The sequence below is a fragment of the Lycium barbarum genome, chromosome 11 (genome assembly GCF_019175385.1).
Source record: "Lycium barbarum isolate Lr01 chromosome 11, ASM1917538v2, whole genome shotgun sequence".
NCBI lineage: Eukaryota > Viridiplantae > Streptophyta > Magnoliopsida > Solanales > Solanaceae > Lycium > Lycium barbarum.
Genome location: NC_083347.1, coordinates 53,588,052 through 53,615,214, shown reverse-complemented (window position 1 = coordinate 53,615,214; position 27,163 = coordinate 53,588,052).

Here is a 27,163-nt window from a genome sequence, read left to right as displayed (position 1 = left end):
TGTCTCCAGAAATAGTAGTGTGTTCTTATAGTCGATTAATTAACGTAAATGCGAATCCTCTTTTGAAGGTAGAAACGCGATATGGAAGGAGAAAAAGCGATCGATAGTTTAGTTAAATGTCAAAGGTATGTGAGACTAGTCCCTTCTTTCTAATTGCATGAATCCTATAGCGTAACTTGTTTCTTATCCATGAGCCTATGTCTATAATTAGCTACACAAGGTAATGAGTTAAAGTATAGAAAGTCTAATGATGTTTTTTATCGCTTACACTCACCTTATATGCTAATTCCTTCAAGGTGAGGCAGAATGTCCATGATTGTTCCATAATGCAATCGGGGGATCACGACCTTACGTCACCCCGATAGAGTATGTATTATGATAAGCTAGGTATATTGTGATGAGCATATGATGATATTACTATTACACCGCGCCTATTTGGCCGGGCAATCACCGCGAAGGCGGGCAACTATGCGATACACCATGGCCAGATGGCATGGGCAGTCACCGCGTAGGCGGGAAACTATGCGATACACCATGGCTAGATGGCATGGGCAGACACCACTAGTGGGCAGTATGAGATATTACCCCAGACGCAGGAGGCCTGGACGCGGGCTCATGTTATGATTATCACACTGATCCGATATTGACGGGCAGTTTATACATGATGCATATATGATATGATATGATATGATGATGAGCATGAGTAAGACAGCATGATTTTTTTTCTTATACTTGGCAGTTAGATTCCGATGTTCCATATGTGTATCTTCTTTATATCATTGTCTTACTTCATTGTTTATGCCTCTCATACTCAGTACAATATTCATACTGACGTCCGTTTTCTTTGGACGTTGTGTTCATGCCCACAGGTAGACAGAGAGGAGAGCTCGATCCCGATCCGTAGTAGCTGTCAGCTGATTTGAAGCCCTCCATTGTCCCAGAGGTGCTTATGGCTATTCTTTTGTGTATATATATTTCCTTGTATATGTATTTTGGGCACGATAGTGTCTTGTCCCGTCCCTATGTTCAGTTCCCCAGTAGAGGCTTGTAGATACATAGTGCGGGTTAGATGGTCTCACGAGATCGCTGCTGTATATCTATACCTATATATATTATTTTGCTAGCCTAAGGGCACATGTACATGAAAGTATTTTATGTTTCCATACGAGATATGATTTTTCCTACGCTATGAGTATAAAGATGATAAAAAGGGTATAAAATGAGTAAAATGAGTAAAATGAGCGACAGAACGAGCGATTCTCGGTGGTTAGCCCCGGGTACCCGTCGCGGCCCCTAGCTGGGTCGTGACACTTGTAGACCCGAAGTAGCCGGTGGAGGAACTGGAGGCATAGGAGCTGGAGCTGATGCCTCTTCCTGTTCTTCTATAATAGGTGGAGTGGGAGAACTACTAGATGGGGCCTCATTATGTGATTCGCTCTCTTCTACATTCATTGGTGGCTCTCTTTCTACCCACCTTTTCATTGTAGTCTTGCCCTTCTGGGCGGCTGTAGCTTTTTCCTTTGGCGGCATTTCTGAAATCATAGCACACTATTAGGGAGGAGATAATCTTATAACACAGCTCTATCGCTCTCTTAAGATGAAAGATGGTCATTTTTCCTAAATGCCCTGTAGTCTCCTGTTTATTTGTATGGCGCGCAACACACCATAAACAAGACTCTACTTGACACGGCTCGTAGACACTTCCTAGGACTGAACTGCTCTGATACCACTTTTGTCACGACCCGACTAGGGGCCATGACGGGTACCCGGGGCTAACCACCGAGCACCACTCATTCTGTTACTTATCTTGCTCATTAAACGTTTCTTCATTATTCTTGTGCTCATAATCATAGGAAAACCCTTTTTCATTTGGAAACATAATTACCATATATACATAAGCTCTCCGGCTATCAAAATAATATATATACATACGAGGAGAAACCGTGAGACCATACTACCCACACATACGTATCTACGAGCCTCTACTAGAGTGCTAGACATAGGGACGGGACAAGACCCCGTCGTGCCCAAAATACATATATATATACACACAAAATAATAAGTCAATGGCACCTCCGGGACAATGGAGTGCTCTCAAATCAGCTAATAGCTCCTACGAGTCTGGATCACCTCGCTGTCTACCTGTGGGCATGAACACAGCGTCCAAAGAAAACGGACGTCAGTACGAACATTGTACTGAGTATGTAAGGCATGAATGAATTGAACATAATAGATAAATCTTAAGACATAAGATGAAGATGTAACCTGCGTAACTTTTAAGGAGGGATACATTTCATACATAGATAATATATAATCGTAGTACATGTATCATCATAGCGCATACATCATCGCATCATACATACATATATATATATATATATATATGTATCATCATTGTTAACCTGCGTCCGGGTAATAATCATATGTCGCCCACTAGTGGTGATCATGTCTGGCCTTCTAGGCGTGGTGGAATCATAAGCAGCCCGCCTTAGCAGTGACATGTCCGGCCATTTGGGCACGGTGGAATCACAAGCAGCCCGCCTTTGCGGTGACATGCCCGGCCATATAGGCACAGTGGAATTGTATCATCACATATATCTCATAACTCATTATGAACCTTTCATAGAGCATGCATTAGAATTTAAACACAATCCATGAAAATCATATCATATTTGTAGCATGAACTTCATAAAAAAAAAGGTCATATGATAGGCTTATAATCTCTAAACTTAGGCTTATCATTACCGTTATCGTATCTATGGCATATCTCTTACCTTTATCTCGTATGAAATCCTCTATGAACATAGACTCGTATTTTTTGGGGTCATAGGGCATGTATTACAGCTTATAGACAATCTATAACAATATCGCGGTGACATGAGGTCGAGAACCCCCGATTACGTTATGGAGTGATCATATTCATCATATCTCACCTTGAAGGAACTAACATTTTAAGGTGAGTGTAACACACCGAGCAGCCTCAAGGGATCATAAATAGGGTCATTAGTTTGTAGAAACATCATATCGTATTCATAGCAAGAACCTTATGGAATTAGCATATCATGAACTTTATAACTTTTAGGCTCAACTTATAATCATCATCATCATACTCACATCGTATCTCTTTTCTTTATCTTATAAAAAGCTCTTTATAACAATAGACTCATAATTTCCGATCTGTAGGAAAGTCATGGAAATATAGGAGAATTCATGCCATGGAGTCATGCCTTAGAACGAAAATGACTAGCCTTACATACCTCTTTCTCTTAGCAATTCTATCGCTTGATTGTTCTCCTTCGATGCTCGCGTCTTTACCTTCAAGGGAGTTCGTATTAACATTAGCTAAACGATTATAAGAACGTGCTTACTAAAGCTAGAGAAAATTGGGCAGCATTTCCTTTGTTTATACAAATTTCCTCATTTTACATATCAACTCCCAAACATCCATCACAACATCCACAATATTATAAACAACAATCATCATTCATCTACATTATCCACATTTCACAATTTCACTCCTATTCCTCCATAATTGTGGTCATAGTTTGCTATTGTGTTTTCTCACATATAATACTTATCTCATGTTCTAAATGTCACTTATAGCATACTTATAATCACAACATATCAATATTCATGATTCACTCCAAACTACTACTCAAAATGACACTATTCCCACATTCATGACCCATTTTCTATATCCTTCTACAATCCAAGTGTTTCTACTTTTCAACACCTTAAACAACATGGAATGATCATAAAACTCACCTTAGATAATGGAAGAATAAGCCTTGAGTGGAAGTACTCTTCTTGCACCAAAACCCTAGTTCACCTCCATTGGAATTTCTTGGCTTAGATGAACTTTAATGTGTTTCACACACTTGATTTTGTGGGTTTGATGAAGTTGATCATAGATTTCTCTTGGGTTCTTGTGGATGAAGAGTGGAGAGAGTTCTAGAGAATTCTTGAAGTGTGGAGAGGAGAAATGAAATGGATTAAATGAGAGAGGTCCTTATATCAACTTTTAAAATCTGTCCCGACACCAATCTACGGACCAACATACGGTTCGTATAAATTTCACTGACCGTATGTCTGTCCATAGATTTGGTCCAGTGAAGGTCCATTCTGGGCAGAACATACGGCCTAACATACAGCCAGTATGTTTTATACGGACCGTATATTGGACCGTATAATGCCCAACTTCCCGAAATTCATTCTCGGCGACTCGTTTGATCTCCAATCCTTATGGAACCTTCTTAACACTTGTTTATCACCTCGTTAACAATCTAAGGGACGTTATTTCTCTTCTCCAAAACATCATTAAGTCATCGTTAACTTGTTAATCGTAATTCCATTCCGATACCTATCGTATGCCTTGCTTTCCTTAACAACTTACGTCTCCTACCTCACATGTCTTTGAAATCTCATTTAGAATCATCAAATGTTATTTCTTACTTATCAAAACATCGTATACGTCGTGCCTCTCGTTAGTCTATTTATTGTACATTAACGGAAAATTTTCGGGGCGTGACAGCTGAGTCTCACATAAGTTACCAAACCTTCTTGAAAGGACTTCCAGAAATTAGCTATAAATTGTGCCCCTCTATCTGTGATAATGGATACTAGAACACCATGAAGTCGCACTATCTCTTTAAGGTACAACTTTGCATAATCTTCTGCTGAGTATGTAGTTCTGACTGTTAGGAAATGAGCTGACTTCATGAGTCTGTCAACAATCACCCATATGGAGTCATACTTACCCCGAGAATGGGGAAAACCTTCAATAAAATCCATGTTGATCACCTCCCATTTCCAGGTTGGCATTTCCATAGCCTGCAACAATCCTCCTGGCTTTTGATGCTCGATTTTCACTTTTTGGAAATTTGGACACTGAGCTATAAATTCTGCTATATCTTTCTCCATGCCATCCCATTAATACATTGACTTAAGATCATGGTCCATCTTTGTCGCTCCTGGATGAACAAAATAACGGGAGTAATGAGCTTCTTCCAGAATCTGGCGGCGTAATCCTGCAACATCCAGAACACGTAGTCTTCTTCGATACTTGAGAACCCCATCTACAGAAATCTCAAATGGTGACTTCTCTTTATGAGGAAGCGTATCTTTGTAATAACTCAACTTGAGGTCTTCATATTGACATTTTTTCACTTCCACTACTAAGGATGATACAACTGGTTATGAACAGTAACTCCCGCATTGCCCGAGTCCATTAAGCGGACTCCTAGGCTAGCTAGCTGGTGGAGCTCACGGACTAATTCTTTTTCTTCGGCTGAACATCACATAGACTGCCCATAGATTTACGGCTAAGAGCATCGGCCACCACATTTGCTTTCTCGGGATGATATAAGATACTCATATCATAGTCTTTCAATAGCTCTAAGTATCGCCTCTGCCGTAGATTCAACTCCTTTTACTTGAAGATGTACTTGAGACTCTTGTGATCGGTATAAATATCAACATGTACACCATACAAATAATGTCTCCATATCTTTAGTGTATGAATAACCGCAGCTAATTCAAGATCATTGGTCGGATAATTTTTCTCATGTCTCTGCAACTGCCTGGAAGCATAGGCAATAACCCTACTGTGCTGCAACAACACCAGCCCAACCCAACACTGGAGGCATCACAATAAACAACGTAGCCTTCAGATCTTTCTGGAAGAGTCAGGACTGGGGCTGAAGTCAATCTATCTTTCAATTCTTGGAAACTGCACTCACAATCATCGGTCCATTAAAATTTTGCTGATTCTGAGTTACCTTCGCCAATGGTGCTGAAATAGAAGAAAATCCTTCCACAAATCTTTTGTAATAGCCTGCTAATCCCAGAAAGCTATGGACCTCTATAGGTGTTGAAGGCCTTGGCCAAGTCTTCACAACCTCAATTTTCTGAGTATCCACTCGGTTGCTGTCAGCTGAGATAATATGGCCCAGAAAAGTTATAGAGTTCAACCAGAACTCGCATTTTGAAAACTTGGCATATAATTCTCGAGTCCAAAGAATTCCAAAAATAGTATGTAAATGATTTGCATGTTCTGCTTCTGATCGAGAGTACACCAGGATGTCATCGATGAACACAATTACGAATAGATCTAGGAAAGGCCTGAATACATTATTCATCAAATTCATAAATACTGCCGGAGCATTAGTCAACCCAAATGACATTACCCGAAATTCATAATGACCATATCTAGTTCTGAAAGCCATTTTCGGGATATCTTCTTCTCTAACCCTCACCTAATGATATCCTGACCTCAGATCTATCTTGTAAAACCACTTAGTACCTTGTAATTGATCAAACAAATCATTTATTCTCAAAAGCGGATACTTATTCTTTATCGTCACCTTTTTCAATTACCTATAGTCAATGCACATTAGCAAGGAGCCATCTTTCTTTCTTACGAACAAGACAGGTGCTCCCCATGGCGATGAACTGGGTCTAATAAATCACTTCTCGAGCAAATCCTTCAATTGTGCCTTTAGCTCTTTCAATTATGCAGGAGTCATTCTGTAAGGAGGAATAGATATCGGTTCGGTGTCCGGCAACATATCAATAGCAAAATAAATCTCCCATTCTAGTAGAAGACCTGGAATTTCGTCTGGAAATACATCCGAAAACTCATTTATACCGGGACAGATTAAAGAGTCGGCGGCTTTGCTTCGGTTTCATGAACCCGGACTAAATGGTAAATATAGCCCTTAGCAATCATCTTCCTCGCTTTGAGATAGGAAATAAACCTACCTCATGGGGATGTTGTGTTACCTTTTCATTCGAGCACTGGTTCTCCCAAAAATTAGAACCAAACTATTTTTGTTCTGCAATCCACATTAGCATAGCAGGAAGCCAGCCAGTCCATGCCCATAATAACACCAAAATCTAACATTTCCAACTCAATCAAGTCAGCTATAGTCTGACGATCACATACCACAATATATACTTGTCTAGCTATTATCGGGTCACCAACAGGAGTAGACACTTCAAAAGGTTTGATTGGCTCGGGTTTTACCCTAATACGGCCGGCAATATAAGGAGTAATATACGATAAGGTAGACCTTGGGTCAATCAATGCACAAACATCGTGAGAGAATACTGATAGTATACATATGACGACGTTAGGGGAGGACTCAAGATCCTGTCGCCCGGCTAATGCATATATAGCTGGAGGCCACACGAACTGGATGCTCCCCCTCTGCCCCTGCCACGGCTTGCTGAAGTCTGGGGAGTCTACCCTACAAGGCGCACAGACGAAGAAGAACCAACTACCTATCCTGTGGGCTGGGCCCCAACTCTGCCACTCATCGAAGGACAATCATGCATCATATGCCCAGTCTGACCACAGGCATAACAAACATCTGAGCCTCGGTGACACTGACCCCCATGTAATCTACCGCACTAGCTGCATCGTGGTACCAGTTATCGCCTCTGACTAGAATCACCTCCAAATTGGGAACCCGAAACTCTCGAACTCTAACTCGGTCCAGAATAAACGGGGCGATCAAATCTCCTACCCGTAAATCGAGAAGGTGCACTAGCCGTAGACTGGCCTGCATATTTGGAATACGGTTGCCTCTGACCCCCTCTATACTCACAACTAGCACCGGCAGATCTAGCCCTCTTGCTATGCCCTCTAACAATATCGCGCTCACCCCTTTGCGGCTGCTGCTGCTCTTCCAAGTTCTGAGCATGACCTTGAATATGAGAGATATCCATCCCTTCCTGGAGTGAAGTTTTCAAGCAATCTTTGATAAAATATGGACCTAGGCCACTCACGAACTGATGCACTCGGTCTCCCATATCGGCTACCATGGCTGGATCATACCTAGCCAATGAATTAATGCGGAGACTATATATTCGAGCACTCATATTTCCTTGCCTTAAATTCAAAAACCTGTCAGCTCGGGCCCGACAGACCTCAGGTGACAAATAATTGCGGATGAAAGCATCTACGAATTCCTGCCAAATCGAGGGAGGTGCATTTTCCTTTCTCGAAGATATCTAATTATTAAACTATAGAAAGGCTACATAGCGCAACCTATAGGAAGCCAACTCCCATGACTCCGTATCAGGAGCATGTATTATTCTCAGCGTTCTAAGCATCTCATCTATAATGCCCTGTGGGTCTTCATTCGGCTTTGACCCAAAAAATTCTGGAGGATTCAAACTCATAAAATCACAGGTCCTTGCACTAACTGTTCCATCGCCTGGACCCGTATTCTGCCGCTGAGCTTGAGCATCGACTAGCTGGGTCAATAACTGAATAGCCTCGGTCATCTGTTGGCCCGAAGCACCCGATGGAGGAACTGGAGGCATTGGATCTAGAGCTGAGGCCCCTTCACGCTCCTCTAAAATAGGCAGAGTGTGAGATGTATGAGTTGGAGCCTCATTATGGGACTCACCCTCTTTTATATTTACCGGTGGCTCCAGTTTAGTCCGCCTTCCTATCGCAGTCTTTCCCTTCTAGGCGGCTAGTGCTTTTCTCTTCATTGGCATCACTGAAATCATAACGTACAATTAGGGAAATGAGGAATCTTATAATATAGCTCTATCGCACGATCTATGAAGAAGAAGGACGGTCATTATTCTTAAATGACCCGCAACCTGTTGCTTATAAGTGTGGCGCGCTTCACACCCATAAACAAGACTATACTGGACACGGCTCATAAACACACCCTAAGATGGAGCTGGTCTGATACCACTTTTGTCACGACCCAACTAGAGGGCCATGACGGGTACCCGGTGCTAGCCCACCGAGCACCACCTTTTAGACTTATCATCAAACTCAACCTGAACATACACCATTCTCAACACAAGCTTATCATGAAATGATCTTTGAATACCTCTCAAAACATCCATATACATAAGCCCACGAGGCCACAAAATGACAGACAAAACATATACACCAAGAGGTCACATAACATCTATTAGCCACACATATATATCTACGAGCCTTTGAATGGAGTACTGAAATCATAAGGACGGGACAGGACCCCGCCATGCCCCAAATATGTACAGAAAAGAATATACCAATAAGTGGCAACTCCGGAGTAGTGGAGTGCTCCTGTATATCTGCTCATAAAGCTCCTAAGCGTCTATGCCGTCTCCCTATCTCCCTGCGGGCATGAACGCAGCGTCCATAAAAGAAAGGACGTCCATGCGAATAATTTACTGAGTATATAAGGCATGTATAACAACATAATCAAGAAATAAGAGAACATAAGATGAAGAGATAACCGGTAACTGATTGCCTCTTAAGGCAGAATCATGCATGCTAACCTTTATATTTAAACTATCATCATATCGTATATACATATATAAACTGTCCGACCATATAGGTACGGTGTGATCATTATTAGCCCGCGTCCAGGCCTCCCACGTCCGGGGTAACTATCTCATGCCGCCCACTAGTGGTGTCAGCCTGGCCAACTAGGCACGGTGTAATTATCATTGTAGCCACCCACTACGCCCATCGTAGTGGTGTTTGCTCGGCCAACTAGGCACGGTGTAATCTCACATGTATATAACATAAAGCATGTGTGAGAGCTCAAGTAAAAGCTGTAACTCTATTGGAGTGGCGTAAGGTCAATAACCTACGATTATATTATGGAACAACCATCATCACTTTGTCTTACCTTGAAGGAACTAGTATCATGAGGTGAGATGGAAAATAATGAATAACATCAAGGAAATTATGAAATAATATCATTAAGCTCATAATAGCATCAATTCATAAGCTTCAGAATCTCTAGAAGTAAAATCATCATCATTATCATCATTGTAGAACACATCTTTTCTCTTTCTCATAAGAAGTTCTTAAGAACCTTTAACTTTCAAGAAGTTCTTAAGAAGGTCATGGCAACATAGAAAGGAAATCATAATATAGAAGTCATGCCTTTGAAAGAAAGGGACTAGCCTTAACATACCTTTACGTCTTCTTAACGACTAAATGTTTTCCTTCCAAGCTCACAACTCTACATTAGAGAGAATTCGTACTAAGATTAGGTCATTGAAAGCATGATTGTGTTTAAACTAAACTAACTAAGAGCTCATGAAAATTGGGCAGCATTTCCTTTGTTTCGAAAACTTTCTCCATATAATAAACAACTCCCAAACAACATTAGCAACACCCATAATACCATAATCAATAGACTTTTTCAAGTTAAACATTGTTCAATCCTCAAAACTCTTTTTCAAAGTTATTCATAACCATAACTATGACATAACACCATATTCACTTACATATAATATGTCTTCAACGTCATTAGTATCATCCGCAACAAAATTATACTCATGGCATACCAAGAATTATGACTCAAATCAAGTTACTATTCAAGAATATCATTAATTCCGTGTTTGAGCTTCATATTCTTCTTCCTCCGTTCCTTCAAGTTATTCAACAATCACATACTCTTAATAACATGAAATAGGTGTAAAACTCACCTTTGATCGTGTAGGGATGAACTTTGGATGGATATACTTCACTTAAGAGAAACCCCTAACTTCAATACCAAAGGGAATCTTGACTTCCACAAACCCTAGTGAGCCTTCCTTCACTTGATTCTCTTGATTCTTAGTGTTTAATCTTTGATTTCTCTTGGATTTGTGTTAATATGGTGGTGGAAATGTTCTAGAGCTTTCAAGAGTTGTGGAGAATGTGGGAAATGAATTAAATGATCATGGGTCATATATATATGTATACATATAAAAGAGAAAAATCTGGAAAAAGTGACCCGATTGAGTTATATGGACATTTATACAGTCCGTATAATTTTATACGATCCATATAAGCGACCGTATAATACCACCAGGGATTGGCGTTCTTTGGAAAGGTTATACGGACCGTATAGGTGGTCGTATAACTCAACTTTTCTGAAATTATTCTTGTTGATTCGCTCGATCTCAAATCCTTATGGGACCTTCTTGACGGTTGTACAATACTTCATTAACCATCCAAGGAGCCCTATAGCTTCTCCTCAAGGCATTACTAAACAACCGTTACCTCGATAATCGCTAAACCTTCACAAACACAACTTATGCTTCACTTCCTTCAACGGACCTAATTTTTCCGATTCGTAATACTTCAAAAATCTTGTTGTATACACCTTTCATCTACCAAATACCCTCTTTAAGGTCATATGGACTTCATGTTCACCTTAAGCTTGCGTTAGTCTATTCAAAGCACAATAAGATGAAATGTCCCATGTGTAACAGAAACCACCCTAAGAATCACCCTGATAACCTGCAAACCTTACTCTCTTATGCTGCTCCCTCTCTATCATCTCAGTAACCCATTGCTAGCTTTTACACTTCTCTAGATTCTGGGTGAAAGCCTGAATCCGTTAGATGCCAATATTATCATTCAATGCACTGTGGTACCGGCCTCAACAAAACATGGTGCAACTCTACTATAAACCAGTGAATTTTTTCCCGTATCGAGGCAATAAGATATGGTGCATACCTGGCCAGAGAATCAAATTGAAGACATTACTCTCGAACACTCATGTTGCCCGACTGAAGGGCCAAGAACTGGTCAACCTAGCCTCATGAATCTACAAGGGCAGTTAACGATCCAGGAAGGAATATAAGAAATCATCCAACTCTGCTGGAGGTGCCTTAGGTCTCTTGGACCTCTCCAATCCCTCATACCAAGAGATGGTTAAATCTCGTAACCTAAAGCCTTCTAACTCTACTGCCTCAGTCTCTGTAGCATGCATCACCCTGAAAATCCTGTGGAGCTGATCAATGCAATTTTATGGTTCCTCATCTCATCTTGTCCTCGTATACTTTTGAGGGTCTAAGACTATGAACTTGCGAACCCTCGAACTACTAGGTCCCTCAGAAGATCCTGCACCAGCCGATACTCTCGGCTACCGCTTTGCTGCTACTATCCGTGACAATAGATACACTGCACTCCTGATATCCTAATCAGATGGGAAAGGAGGGGAAACTGGAGGTGTTGCCTCTCTTGAGACCTCCTTGGGTGGTGGAGGAGTCGAAGATGGTTGTGAGGGCATCTCACCCTAGGCCTCAGAATTGGCCACATCGACTGGTGCTATTACCTTCACCCGCTGCTGCATTAGCCCTCTGGCTAGCTGTAGTCTTTCTAGTCACAGGCATCTCTTTATATAAACATTAACATGTAAGTTTATACTCGACTCTTTGTGACTCATCTCTACAACACGATTTGGATCTGAAAGAAGGGTGACAAACTCCTAAATTCTCTAATACCAAGTTTGTCACACTTCAAACCTTGGGAGGCATGGCCGGTACCCAGTGCTATACTTGACCCCGAGCGTACCAACTGTAACTTACAAACCCTGAATATACGTACAAGCAATCTGGGCAGACAAGGCTAAAACTATAAATCAAACAATAACATATTGGGCCAAAAAGGCCATACTCTAAGCAATATGTAGATACTAGTTATCTCAGCTGAAATGGGATCACCCAAAAATATATATAACTAAGCGGACCGACAAGACCGCCCATGAGTGTCTACAAACTGCAAAACTAAAATAGACATACACAAGGGCCGAAAAGGCCTCTATGCTGATATACTAAATATACAGGACTCGTTTATCATCCCCTAAAGAGAACATAACTATACTGTAGTCGGGACAGGGCCTTGACCTACCCATAATGTCTATATATACACAAAATGACTCTAACTATGTACCTGGTAACTTAAGATGAATTGAAGTTTACTAATAAAGTTGGTACTCAGCACGTCTACTGTGGAGGCATGTCTACATGTCAATCAGGATTTGCAGGCACGAAATGCAGCGCCACCAGAAAAAGGGACTTCAGTACGAAGCAATGAACCGAGTATGTATGGCAACTGAAATCACTGAAACTGAACTGATATACAAGATGTATTGAATGTAACTTAGGTTTCAATGATAATCTTGAAGTATAACTACCTATCTCTGTCTCATGTCATGTATTAAATACTGAAAATAAACTGTCCAGCCTCACATGTGGTCCTTTGTGTAAGTGTTACACCCCGTACTTTCAGGAAAGCACTTGTTAAATTTGAATGAAAGTATCTCGAGATATGGAAAGGTAAAACAACTTTGGATTGTGAGGAACGAAGCATTATTAAGTATATCATTTAAGTAGAGGATGAATTATGATCTTGTAAGTCGTAACCGGGAAGGACAACCTTGGAACCAAAGGAAATAACCATTATCAAGTATGATTAATGATAAATATCACGTATGGAGAGTTTCGGAAGATTTTGGGATCAAGCAAATCGAAGAAAATAAGTTTATCGAAAATTTGGAAAAAAGTTGACAGAATTTTGGGTCAACTTTGGAGGGTATATCTCCTAGTATATTAGGAGTATGAAGGTGTTTCAATAGCCTAAAATTATTTTCGTCGAGTCTAGTTTCCAGCGCAACAAACCGCTTGTCGATACGACATCGGAGTAGAGAATTATAGACATTACAAGTCAGGCTGACATAGCAGAAACGCGTGCTACAGTAACCGACGTGCTACAGTACTGCTACAGTACCACCGACTTTAGCTCACTATTTAAGGGCTAAAACCCCTCATTTTTCAGCCCAAAAATTCTCCAAAAATCCCAAAGTTTCTAGAAAATTCTCCCAATTCCGTCCACTAGATGTTAACGCAAATTAAGTATCATCCCCGAATTTATGTTCGGACAACGCGTAGTTGTGATTATAATATTGTTTTGCGAGGAATCTTGGCATGGATTAAGGGTGATAATTGGAGATACTGCGGCTCTAGCGGGTGAATGGTATGAATCGTTCCTTATTTATATTGGTTTAGGTTTATTTACGGAGGAAAAGTTATTAAATGATCGTATAACGAATTTGTTGGTTTGAAAATTGGAGAAATATCGTGTGGGATGTTTTATGGAATATATTGCTATTGATAGTTTTGTTGTTGATTTTGGTATTGTTGTTATTGTTGTTAGTTGCTGGATTGTGATTTCGGGCTAGGCATATAAACAGGGGAGATGCTGTCCGATTTTCGGCAGGATATAGAATAGTTTAATTGGAACACTTAACACAAGTATACGACAATGAGTCTAACGATAGTGTGAATCCTCTTGAATGTAGACTTACAAGCTCGGGCGGATAAGCCTAGGTAGTAGGAGACCGAACAGGTATGTTAAGGTTGTTCCTTGTTTTCTTGGCATGTTTCCATATATGGTAAGAGCGTGATAAACCTTATGACTCGAGATTTATCAAAATAGAGCTTGTCATATTATTGTCTAGTCCTAGGTGTTATGTTATTCTTTTCGAGGGGCCACATCTCCTCCCTATGCCCTTGAGTTTATAGAGAGACAGAAGAGACATGTTATAGTATCAGTGTTTTCAGCATATGCATGATATATTGCATGATATACATATATATTTTTCTTTAGCCTGGCCACTTGGTCAGTGAGACATTTTTATGTTTCCTGGCCTACGGGTCAGTTAGACAGATATGCCTGGCCTATGGGTCAGTGAGACAAGATGCCTGGCCTACGGTTCAGTGAGGTAGAATGCCTGGCCTACAGGTCTGTGAGACAGAATGCCTGGCCAACGGGTCAGTGAGACAGATTACCTAGCCGACGGGTCAGTGAGAATTTTCAGTTGCCTGGCCACTTGGTCAGTGAGATATATAATAGTATTAAATTGCATTTCAAATAAGACAGGTCAGGTGAGATTTTCAGGGCATTCTTTGGCCTCTAGATTATATTATTTTCAGTTCAGTTTCAGTTGTTCCACTGCCTTACATACTTAGTACATTGTCTTATACTGACGTCCCTTTTGCTTGGGGGGCGCTGCGTTCATGCCCACAGGTTCAGGTAGCCAGACAGACGATCCAGCTCAGTAGGTTTTCCACTCGGCTACAGTCAGAGCACTCCACTTGGTTCGGAGTTGCAGTCCCTCTTGGTATGCTATTTTGACATATATATATATGGGTATGATGGGGCCTTGTCCTATCCTTTCTAAAACTCGTTATCCCTAGTGGTCTGTAGAGAGTTGTATGTAGTTGGGATGTCATGTAACCTTGTCAGCTCCCATTTTCGTTGTACAACATGCATAGCAGCCTCGTCGTCTTGCTCAGTTGTGTATATATATTTTTGGTGTGTGCCCAGTTCAGAAAATATGGTCAGTATATATATATATATATATATATATATATATATATATATATATATATATATATATATATATATATATATATCCTGATTACAGCCTCGTCAACTTGTTGGTATTGTTTATGTGCAGGTAGGCCTTATTGGTTTAATGTGGGGTTGCTCCCAGAGTTGTAGATTTAGAGTAGTTCGCTTGGGCCTAGGTGGTCATCGAGTGCGGATCACACCACTCTAGATTTGGGGCATGACAAACTTGGTATCTGAGCAGTTCTTTCCTAGGGTTGTCTGCAGACCATGTCTAGTAGAGTCTTGTTTGTGGGTGTGAAACGTGCCACACTTATAAACAAGTGGTTGCAGGGCATTTATGAACAATTGACCCTTCTTTCTCATCTTAGATCGTACCGTAGATCTAAATTATAGGATGTGATATCCCTGATGCTAATCCTAAATGTTTTGATTGTGGACAAGCAGTTGATCATGCCACTATGAGTTAATTGATGAGAAATGAAGTTGTTCCTCCGAAAGGTATATTTCCTGCCTTATTGATATTGATAAACTTGGATATAAGAACTTGAGCTAGATTTTACGGGTATTTGTGATCGCCCTGTGAGGCATTGGATGTGTTTGCTGGGTTGTGTGCTCATGAGGCAGTAAGAAGTATAGAGGAAACTCTGCTAAAATTTTTACAAATGAATTGTTTGAATGTCTATGCTATAGCGAAAGAATGAAGGGAAAATGTGACAATTATGAGACACTTTTAAAGAGAAATTTTAGAATGATTTTAATTTAAGGGAAGAACCCTGGAGGGGAAAAATGATTAGTAATTGAAGGGGTTGGAATGAGTGCATTTGAGATTTTGGGGAATTGAGATTTATTGAAGATATAGGAAAAGTTGGCACTAAGAATTCAAATGCAATATTACAATTTATAGACTGGTGAATAAGAGATAACGGAAAGATATTGATATGGGAAAGGAAGTTAACAAGTAGGGGAAAGTTTTACTCTAGAAGTTTATACATATATAAGACCAGGATGGGTTGATGACAGGCGCACAAACTTGTTTTATTGGACTTTCCTATATGATGTGAGTTTATGTTGGGATTCAGAAGTCACCAGTCATTGGACTTCAAGGGGGTTTATGAGTATTTGATAGATGGTACTATTCTGAGAATCATTATGGCTAAGTTACTTTAGGTATTAATGATGACCTTGAACTCAATAATGAGAAATGAATAGGTAAGTTGGAATGTAATTATGAATGTCTTCTAGATTGCTTATATAACTTCTAAATGTGATGTTGCATGGCCGACGAAGGAAGTAGAGATTGTATCAATCTTAGGAATATGTGGTGTATTTCTAGCTAATCCTTATAAGAAGGATTCACCTCAATTTTTTTTAGACGGGTGTGTGAAGGTTATTTGACGATAGAGAAATTAGGTGCGATATCAGCTTATGTGTAAGGAAAGAAGAGAGTAGGTGTACAAGTGAAGATAAAATATCGCAAGGATTGATTCGGTTGCTACGGGAAGGTAAAGGATGTGAGGTTGATTATTTTAGACAAATAGGCAAGGTACAAGTATGAGTAAAGATTTTTAAGTAAAGTTATATCGCCAGGAGTTACAATTAGGATGTAGGAAGCTATGCTAGGAAGGCTTACAAATTTAGACATATGAAAAAAAGGAATGTGAGAAACCAGAATAGCCCGAAGGAAATTAAGAGTATATGAGCTTTAAAATTAGAATTCTCTGGCTAGCTAGGCAAAAAGAGAGGGGAGGTGTATTAAAACCACAGATTCAGGACAAACTCAAATGGCAATGGGATATCTTGCAAGAAAAGGTGCTGAAAAGCGATAAAAAGATAAGTTAGGAGTGGCTACATCGAGTATCATGTATACCTTTATGATTGATGTTAAGACATGTTAAAAATGTTGATTGTGTGGTATGTCAAAATTGGGGTAGCAAGCGCTACAGAAAGAATCAGGATTGGGTTTTCTCGAAAATTAAAAATCAGATAGCGGTAGGGCGACCAAATATGTAAGTACGAGCATTAGGAAAAGGAAGGTTATGATATCATGAAGGGGAGAGAAACTTAGACAAGGAAAACATATACCCATTGAGGGTTAGGTAATATAAATATTTGAGGAAAAGGATAGGATGAAAGCAGGAAAGCAGACGATAGAATCAAACTTAAATAAATCAACGGGAGATAGAGTAACGTTGTACGTGACAAAGGGTGAACGTGAGGACCCCGGAACAACCTATACGTCTTCATAACTAGAACCAAGAAGGTTGTAAATAATGGACAAAGATGCATCCTTGAGAATAAATAAACAGGTCTTATGAGAGCGACGAGGAAATTTTAAACTCCTGAGATTTAACCAGGAGGATGGATGTGAACCCATGATTGGCACACCTATTTAAGGGAAGAAAGTACCTAAAGAAGAGATTTTCAGCGTCAGAAGGGCTTCACACTCGTAACGAAACACTCCAAAGTTTCCTAACCTAAGAGTAAAAGATGACTAATGGAAACAGGCATTTTACAAGTAAAATAAACTATGAGGTGTAAAGGAAGGACGAGGTGTCAATAAAATGGCTAAAGGGAATTATGTGGCCGCCGACAACAATAAGAAGGTTAGCGAATCAGTAGGCTTGCCTAGGAGGAAACAAGTTGAAGTTATAAGATAATGGTTGGGTGAAAGATGCAAAGATTCGGTCATGAAGAAAACTGAGAAAATTCGAGATATATATCTATATATGTGTGCACAAGTTGTGATATCATAAGGGAAGATGAAGACTTGACGAAAGAAGAAAGTAAAGGGTGTACTTTGTGAGGATTTCATGATAAAAACAAGAACCGACAGAACACTAGAAGGACTATGATGCATAGCTGTGATGTAAACAAGTAGTTAAGAAGAATTACGGGACAAAATGAGCTAAGCTAATGAAAGTCCGAGTCGTGGGAATGGATGGTGTGGGATATCAACTTTAAAGGGTATAGTACAGACATTAGTCGGAATTGGGAACCTAGAGCAAGGAGAATTTCAAGGATATTAAGAAGATAGTCGTAGAGAAATACTAGGGCTAAAGGTGTGTGGTATAGTCGGACATTCTATAAGGGGCCTAATGAATTTCGGTGTCCCCCCATTAATTTATTAGCCTAGGGGATTTCTAGTCATGAAAGGTAGAAGTGAAAAGACAATAAATAAGGCATTTGAATCGTATTCGATATGTTTAAGCATTTTGATTTGGTACAAGAACTCAACTAGCAAAAAGAAAAACAAGTTAAACCATGCGATGAAAAGAACTCCGGCATCATATGGAATAGAGGAGTTGAAGGATCGCTAAGGTCGGCCAGATGACTATCAAAGATGGTTAACACTCAAAGGTCACGGTATATGAGAACATCCTTCAAAAGGAGGGAAGAACAAATTTTGTTCTAAGATGAGTTACAATATTCTGAAGCTCAAGAGAGGGAAATATATTGGGTTGGAGTAAGAAGGGTCTGTAAGTTGACCAGGGAATAAGTATAAAGGACAATCTGGATTACAAAAAGGGAAATCTTAACACTAGAAAAGATGAAAGTTTTAATAAGAGGAATCATTATAGGGAGTTCAATGATCTCCAAAGGAAAGGAAAATAGTGTGCCTATGGATAGTAAGACAGCAGTATTGCCTGAGATTAGGAAGTACCTCGTAAGTCGTGAAATTCCAAGCCACCGGTTATATCTATTGTGAGAGTGTATGAGATTGAACCATATAAATAGTCGCCATGATGAAATGGCTAACAGAATAGTACAAGGACGACGATAAGAAGCCGAAGAAGAATGGAGGTTAGTTTAAGTCTCAATTAGACACCGGTATAAGAGAGCCAATGACTCAAAGAGAGAACCATACTCGTATTGGAAGGAAATTATGATTAAGTAGGATTTTATCTTAGTTCCCTGTTCATGAAATTATTTTGTAATTATGCTAAAACTGAGGAGAGAAAATTGGAGGAAAAGTTCAAATATGAATGTGATGATATTGTAAGGAGTTAAGAGGGGTCCGACCAAGGAATTAAAAGGAGACGTTATGGTATGTATATAAGGTCGACTAGTACGAAAAGGGATAATCTAAAATAGCACCAGAGAAGAAAGCAAGGAAAGGTGCTATATCTGACTAAGAGAGCTTGTCTACTAGTAGAGAAATAAGGAGCAAGGCAAAATAGTACGACAATCAAGAGCTCATCGGTCAGCAGGGAGCCGTAGCAATCATGAGTTAAGACCGTTTTAATGGCAACAGGTCCTAAGACGGTAGCTAGATAGCAGTTGATCACTTGTTACATACATAAGGACGTGAGGATATAGAACTAATGAACGAGTTCGACAAAGAGTTAGGGGAATATGAAAGAAGACTGATGAGCCCATGGTATAAGAGTATGGAGATCAGGAACTAAAGGAGGACAACCATTTCAAGAAATAAACGATAGCGTCGTAAGCTAGCAAGTTACAACATTCGAGGACAAATGTTTCTAAAGGGGGTAAGGATGTTACACCCCGTACTTTCAGAGAAGCACTTGTTAAATTTGAATATAAGTATGGTGAGCTATGGCTAGGTAAAACAACTTTAGATTGTGAGGAACGAAGCATTATTAAGTATATCGTTTAAGTAAAGGATGAATTAGGATCTTGTAAGTCGTAATCGGGAAGGACAATCTTGGAACCTAAGGACATGACCATTATCAAGTATAATTAATGATAAATATCACGTATGGAGAGTTTCGGAAGATTCTGGGATCCAGCAAATCAAAGAAAATAAGTTTGTCAAAAATTTGGAAAAAAGTTGACAGAATTTTGGGTCAACTTTGGAGGGGTATATCTCCCAGTATATTAGGAGTTTCAAGGTGTTTCAAAAGCCTAAAATTAAGTTCGTCGAGTCTAGTTTCCAGCGCAACACACCGTTCATCGATACGACATCGGAGTAGAGAATTATAGACTTTACAAGTTAGGATGACAGAGCAGAAATGCGTGCTACAGTAACCGACGTGCTACAGTACCACCAACTTTAGCTCACTATTTAAGGGCTAAAACCCCTCATTTTTCAGCCCAAAAATTCTCCAAAAATCCCAAAGTTTCTAGAAAATTATCCAAACTTCTGTCCACTAGATGTTAACGCAAATTAAGTATCATCCCCGTATTTATGTTCGGACAACGCGTAGTTGTGATTATAATATCGTTTTGCGAGGAATCTTGGCATGGATTAAGGGTGATAATTGGAGATACTGCAGCTCTAGCGGGTGAAAGGGATGAATCTTCCCTTATTTATATTGGTTTAGGTTTATTTACTGAGGAAAAGTTATTAAATGATCGTATAACGAATTTGTTGGTTTGAAATTGGAGAAACATCGTGTGGGATGTTTTATGGAATATATTGGTATTGATAGTGTTGTTGTTGATGTTGGTATTGTTGTTATTGTTGTTGGTTGTTGGATTGTGATTTCGGGCTAGGCATATAAACAGGGCAGATGCTGCCCGATTTTCGACTGGATATAGAATAGTTTAATTGGAGCACTTAACACAAGTATACGGCAATGAGTCTAACAATAGTCTGAATCCTCTTGAATGTAGACTTACAAGCTCGGGCGGATAAGCCTAGGTAGTAGGAGACCGAACAGGTATGTTAAGGTTGTTCCTTCTTTTCTTGGCATGTTTCCATATATAGTAAGAGCATGACAAACCTTATGACTCGAGATTTGTCAAAGTAGAGCTTGTCATATTGTTGTCTAGTCCCGGGTGTTATGTTATTCTTTTCGAGGGGCCACATCCCCTTCTATGCTCTTGAGTTTATAGAGAGACAGAAGAGACATGTTACAATATCAGTGTTTTCAGCATATGCATGATATACATATATATTTTTCTATAGTCTGGCCTACGGGTCAGTGAGACAGATATGCCTGGCCTATGGGTCAGTGAGACAGAATGCTTGGCCGACGGGTCAATGAGACAGATTACCTGGCCGACGGGTCAGTGAAAATTTTTAGTTGCCTGGCCACTTGGTCAGTGAGATATATAATAGTATTAAATTGCATTTCATATTAGACATGTCAGGTGAGATTTTCAGGGCATTCTTTGGCCTCCAGATTATATTATTTCCAGTTCAGTTTCAGCTGTTCCACTTGGTTCGGAGCTGTAATCCCTTTTGGTATGCTATGTTGACATATATATATATGGGTATGATGGGACCTTGTCCTGTCCTTTCTACAACTCGTTATCCCTAGAGGTCTGTAGACAGTTGTATGTAGTTGGGATGTTATGTAGCCTTGTCGGCTCCCATTTTTTTTTACAGCATGCATAGCAATCTCGTCGTCTTTTTCAGTTGTGTATATATATTTTGGGTGTGTACCCAGTTCAAAAAAGATGATCAATATATATATATATATATATATATATATATATATATATATATATATATATATATATATATATATATATATATCCAGATTACAGCCTCGTCGACTTATTGGTATTGTTTGTGTGTAGGTAGGCCTTATTGGTTTAATGTGGGGGTTACTCCCAGAGTTGCAGAATTAGAGTGGTTCGCTCGGGCTTAGGTGGGCATCGAGTGCCGGTTACACCACTCCAGATTTGGGGCGTGACAGTAAGTGTATAGCTTGAAGGCAGTGTATAGTGCTGAAGGCAAATGTATCTTTGCATTGCCTCGAAGGCAGTGCGCATAACTATGCAGCCCCGAAGGCAAACCGAAGGCGAATGTATATGATGATGTTGTAGCTGATGTGCATGATATACTCTCTATTTATCAACTAGATATAACATACTCTAACTGACTCTAGAGGCTCGGCAAGGAATAACCGTAATACAAATAAGATGGAACCATATAGAAGTATGAGCTCTACGAATCACTCTTCTCGTATACCTTATGTTTAACTCTTGTTTGTTATGGATTCCTGCCAACCAAAGAATGGGAATAGCCTTTACATACCTTTCGACAAGCGCTCATCAACAACAACGCACTCGAATCGAATAGCACCTCTATCTACAACAACAACAATAGAACTCTTATTAATGAGGGGGAACTAGGATACGGTATATCGAGCGAGAAACTCGTCGTTGAACATAACCAACAATTCTCCACAACCCCCCATGCTTCAAAACACTCATAGCAACATGAACAACAACAAATTTAACTAAATTTTCATATTTTCCAGCCATATAATACCATAAGAACCATCTCAAAACAGTCCACAACATTACAATAACTTCAATATGATTCCGAACCTTTATTTCACAAGTTATTCACCAAACAAGCTAGTGAAGACTTAGATAAGCTCAATCATGAAGGAAGGGCATATTATTACCTTAATACACAAGAACACCTCAAAATCTGAGGTTACCTCACTTGAAATAATCCTCCAAATCAACCACAAGAAGAAGAAGAAGAAGAAGAAGAAGCACTACGGGATTCCAGTCATTTGATTCACATTGTTTGCCTCGAATTTCACTCTTGGATCATATAGGAAACTTTGAGAGGGTTTTGGGGTGCTTAGGTTTTGTATGTGATGAAAATGAAATAAAATAGAAGCCCCACCGATTCATACTTATTTTGGAGACTTCCGCGCCTCCAATCTATAGTCGAATATACGGTGTGTAGAATTGATCTACGGTCCGCACATTGCACCATAGATTGGTCGAGAACTCAGTCACCCTTTGAATCTGATCTACGGTCTGACTGCACAAATATATGGTCCATACTTTGCATCTATAATCCGTAGATTTAACCGTATATTAAGCTTCCCGACGAATTTCAACGAAACATATTGTCTTTGACTCATTTAACTTGTAAACCCTCTAATACTCACTAAATATGGTTATAAACTCTTGTAAACTTTAGGACTATCATGATTAACTCTTATAACCTCAAAGATAATCTCACTTCCCGAACTTACATCGATTAACTTATGATGAACTAAACGTACGAAAGTACGAGTTGTAACAAACACAATTAGCAATTCAACTACATCAATTCAATCTTCAACTTACTTACTAGTAATAACCAAGTGCTTCTAAAACATCAACTACTTTATATACAACACTTATTTTTTGAGCACCTAAATCATTATAAGAGCAACCTCACGACACCATATACAACCATATAACTTCCATCTATACCTCATAACACCATCAGTAACACGTGAATAAAAATACCTCTACACATCCAGTATTTTCATACAACTATAACAGTCCCAACATGCTATACAATAAAACTATTAACTTAACTATATCTGTCAATCTTTGACTTACAAACTAGTAGCAACTAAGAAAATTAAATCATCAACTAACTCATCTCCAACATGCTAATATTTCCACCATCTAAAGTATAACAAGAACAGCCCCTTCACATACCGCATTAACACCCAACACATTAGCATCAACTATCAACTTGTAATAGCTAGACGTGTCTAAAGCTCGATATAGCTCATACACATAAAAAGGAGGCTGATTCTTACCTCAAATATAAAGAACAAGCTCTAGCTTCACTTTTCTTCAACTCGAAGTAAACTTCAACATCAGCAGTTTGTTGTTCAGTTCCTTGCCTATTCTCTACTTACTGCCCTTTAAAATTTAATTTCCCAAACAACTTAATATTAGAGGAGAAGGGTTGAGCTATGGAGGATAAAAAGAGAGGCATTCATAGCTGTCTTCTTAGTGGAGAAGAAAAGTGAGAGAGATCATACGCGGCTGAGATTGTTTCGGGAGAAAGGGGACAACTTGACAAGGGATCATGTACATAAAAGAGCTTGAGCAGATTTGGGCTTGGGCTGCCCCAGCTCACCTTTTTCTTTCCCTTTTATTTGGACCACTCATTTTAAGTAGGTGATGAACCTACTTGTCACTTACTTAACCTAGAAGTTTGTTGATTTCCTCTATACACATGTGTCGTCCTTACTTAACAAATAGGACGGGAAGTGAGTAGCTCAAGAAAAAAGGACATGTAAGCAAATAGCTCTAACAAGTAGGACAGGTAAGTAAGTAGCTTAAACGCATAGGACGTCTAAGAAAGTAGGTGAAACACATAGGTGAATCTAGTAGGTCGTCTACCTTTGTCTGACGTCTCATTTTCTTTTATGAACCTGATTTACCTTAACTAGGCTTAGCATTTGCAACCTTATAAATGACCTCGCTCTCCGAGCTTACATCGACTTAACTTACGATGCATCTTAACTTAAAAGTACAGGATGTTCTAGTAAAGCTAGGGAAATACTAGGTTTAGATGGGCCTTGACCTTTAGCTAAACAGGCTGAAAATGACTATTAGGTGGCTGGTCTTTTCAGCATGCCCCCAAAGGCCCAAAAATAGCCTCTCAATCTTGGTATTCGGTCGAGAATATTAATGTCATGTGGATAATTTTCAAGTGCTTCTCCAGATATGCTTTGTGGCCTTCTTGTCCTTATCCCACGAGATTATTTGCGAAGCCTTGTATTTATTCTTGAATCCTTCTAGCTTAAGCTCGTGTTGTTGGACCACTTGGCACTTATAGTTCTTGAGGAGAGTCTTGGTCATCTATGCTCGCTTTGTTACACCTTGTATTTTTTTCTTTTCGCGCTAGTATGCTTTGTAAGTAAAGTAACGAAAGTCCAGTAAGGCGAAGATTCCCTATTCGGATGATAACGAGTTTAAAAAAGTGTAAGTAAGTTTCGTAAGAGTTTGAGGTTAAACAAATCAAAGAAAATACTTTTCGAATAAGTCGTCAAAATAAGGTAAATTGTAATAGCCCATACTTTTGGGGTAAGAATAAAAGTGCTTAATGATGGACACTAGTGTCCCATGAAGCCTGACGGTTTCTTGAATATATAACTTGGCATAATCTTCTGCTGAATCTGTGGTCTTTACTGGCAAGAAGTGTGCTGACTTAGTATGTCGGTCCACAATCACCCAAATCAAATCATGTCTTCAAGATGAGCGAGGTAGACCTATTATGAAGTCCATGTTTATCATTTCACACTTGCAAACAGGAATATCAATATTCTGGGCCAAGCCACCGGGTCTCTGATGCTCGGGTTTTAGTTGTTGGCAGTTCAGACAATTAGTCACAAAATTTTCTACTTTCTTTTTCATGTCGTTCCGCAAATAAATCTCCTTAAGGTCATGATACATCTTTGTCAAACCTAGGTAGATAGAGTACGTGGAATTGTGTGTTTCTGACATGATCCTTTCTCTAAGTCCATCGACATCTAGGGTACATAATCTGCCTCGGTACCTCAACGTATCATCATCTCCCCCTTGTTCCAAAGCCGTTGTCTTAGGCTTGTGAATCCCTTCTTTCAGCTGCAATAAGTAGGGCTCATTAAACTGTTTCTCCTTCAATTCGGCTACCAAGGAGGATTCAGCCATATTCTGAACAACAACAACGCAATCTTTGGTGTCCAAAAGTTGAACTCCTAGATTAGCTTAGCGGTGAACTTCCTTAACCATAATCCTCTTGTCTGCCTCAACGTGAGCTAAACCTCCTGACACCCCGCCCTCTTAGAGCATAAGCATGCCACGTATTTCACTATATTAATGGAATATTGGAGACGTCCCGTGAAGTCTTGAAAGGTACAAGCCATGGGAAATACGTAACAATGAAGTAAATGATGAATTATGATCTCATAAGTCGTAACCAGGAAGGACAACCTTGGAACCAGGGGACATGACCCTTATCAAGTATAAATAATGATAAATATCATGTATGGGAAGTTTTGGAAGGTTCCGGAATCAAGCGGATAGAAGAAAAGAAAGTTAATGGAACTTTGGAAGAAGTTGTTGAAATTTCGGAAGCAAATTTTGGTCCAACTAGATGGCAGTATAACTTTTAGCATACAAGTAGTTTTGAGGTGATTTAAGAGCCTAAAATGAAGTTCGTCGAGTCTAGTTTCTAACGCAACTAACCGTTCATCAATACGACATCAAAGGAGGAAGTTATGAGCATTTTAAAACAAACAGACAGAAGCCCGCGAACCTACGTGGAAATTCTAGAAACCACTTAAAAGCCCACTAATTTCGGCCCATCAGCCCAAACCCGATTTGGACTACTATATATACCCCCCTTAAGTCACCTAAATCACCTCATTTTTCACCATTTCTCATCTCCACACCTCTTTAGAACCTCCTACAACAATCATTCAATATCCTTACACCAAAACTTAGCAAATTTAGGAGTTCCTACATCAAATAAGGCTCGGGTTTGTGAGATTAACACCAAATCGAGGCTCGTAAAGTTCATAGTCACGTTGTGGTGTCGAAATTAATATCGACAAAAGTGAGAGATGGTGGAATTCTGATGTTTAACATATTAAAGATGTCATACAAGCTTAGGAAGGTAAGAATCCTATCTTTATAATCATGGTTTTCATTAATTCGAAGTTGTATTCAATAATCATCGCATATGTAGTCAAATTGAGGTAAAGGGTGGAATTATCTTGTTGGCTGTGCGATGAATTGAATGAATTGGGTATTGAATTATGCTAAATGGGTTACTATTTGTTTTACCGAAATTACGAGTTAAGCCCTTTATTGGATTCTAATAACTAGGTTTGGTTGTTATTGTTGTTGTCGTTATTGTTGATGGTTGTTATTGTTATTGATATTACAACTATCTGACATATGCCGAGATGTAACAAAAATAGAGGACGTGCTGCCGAATTTTCCGTAAATCAAACACTTCAAAACTATATGATTTGGATAAGTTGAATCTACGGAATTTATGAAATTGACTAAAGGAAGTATTTGTCGATATAGGTTTCGGGACGAAAGGACGAGCGGTGGAATAAGGGAGCAAGTCGAGATTAGCAAGGCAGCAGAGACAGGTATGTAAGGTTCAGCTGTCCTAATTTCCTTGGCACGAGTCTTAGAGCTATTTAGCATGCATGCTCCTCTATTTAAATCGTCCGAAGTTTTACAAAGAAAGGATACGTTTTTATAAGAAAGCTGGATTTTGAGAAAAAGCCATGTTTTACGAGATTTACCGATTTTATGGAAAAGTACATTTTATGCGATTTTCTT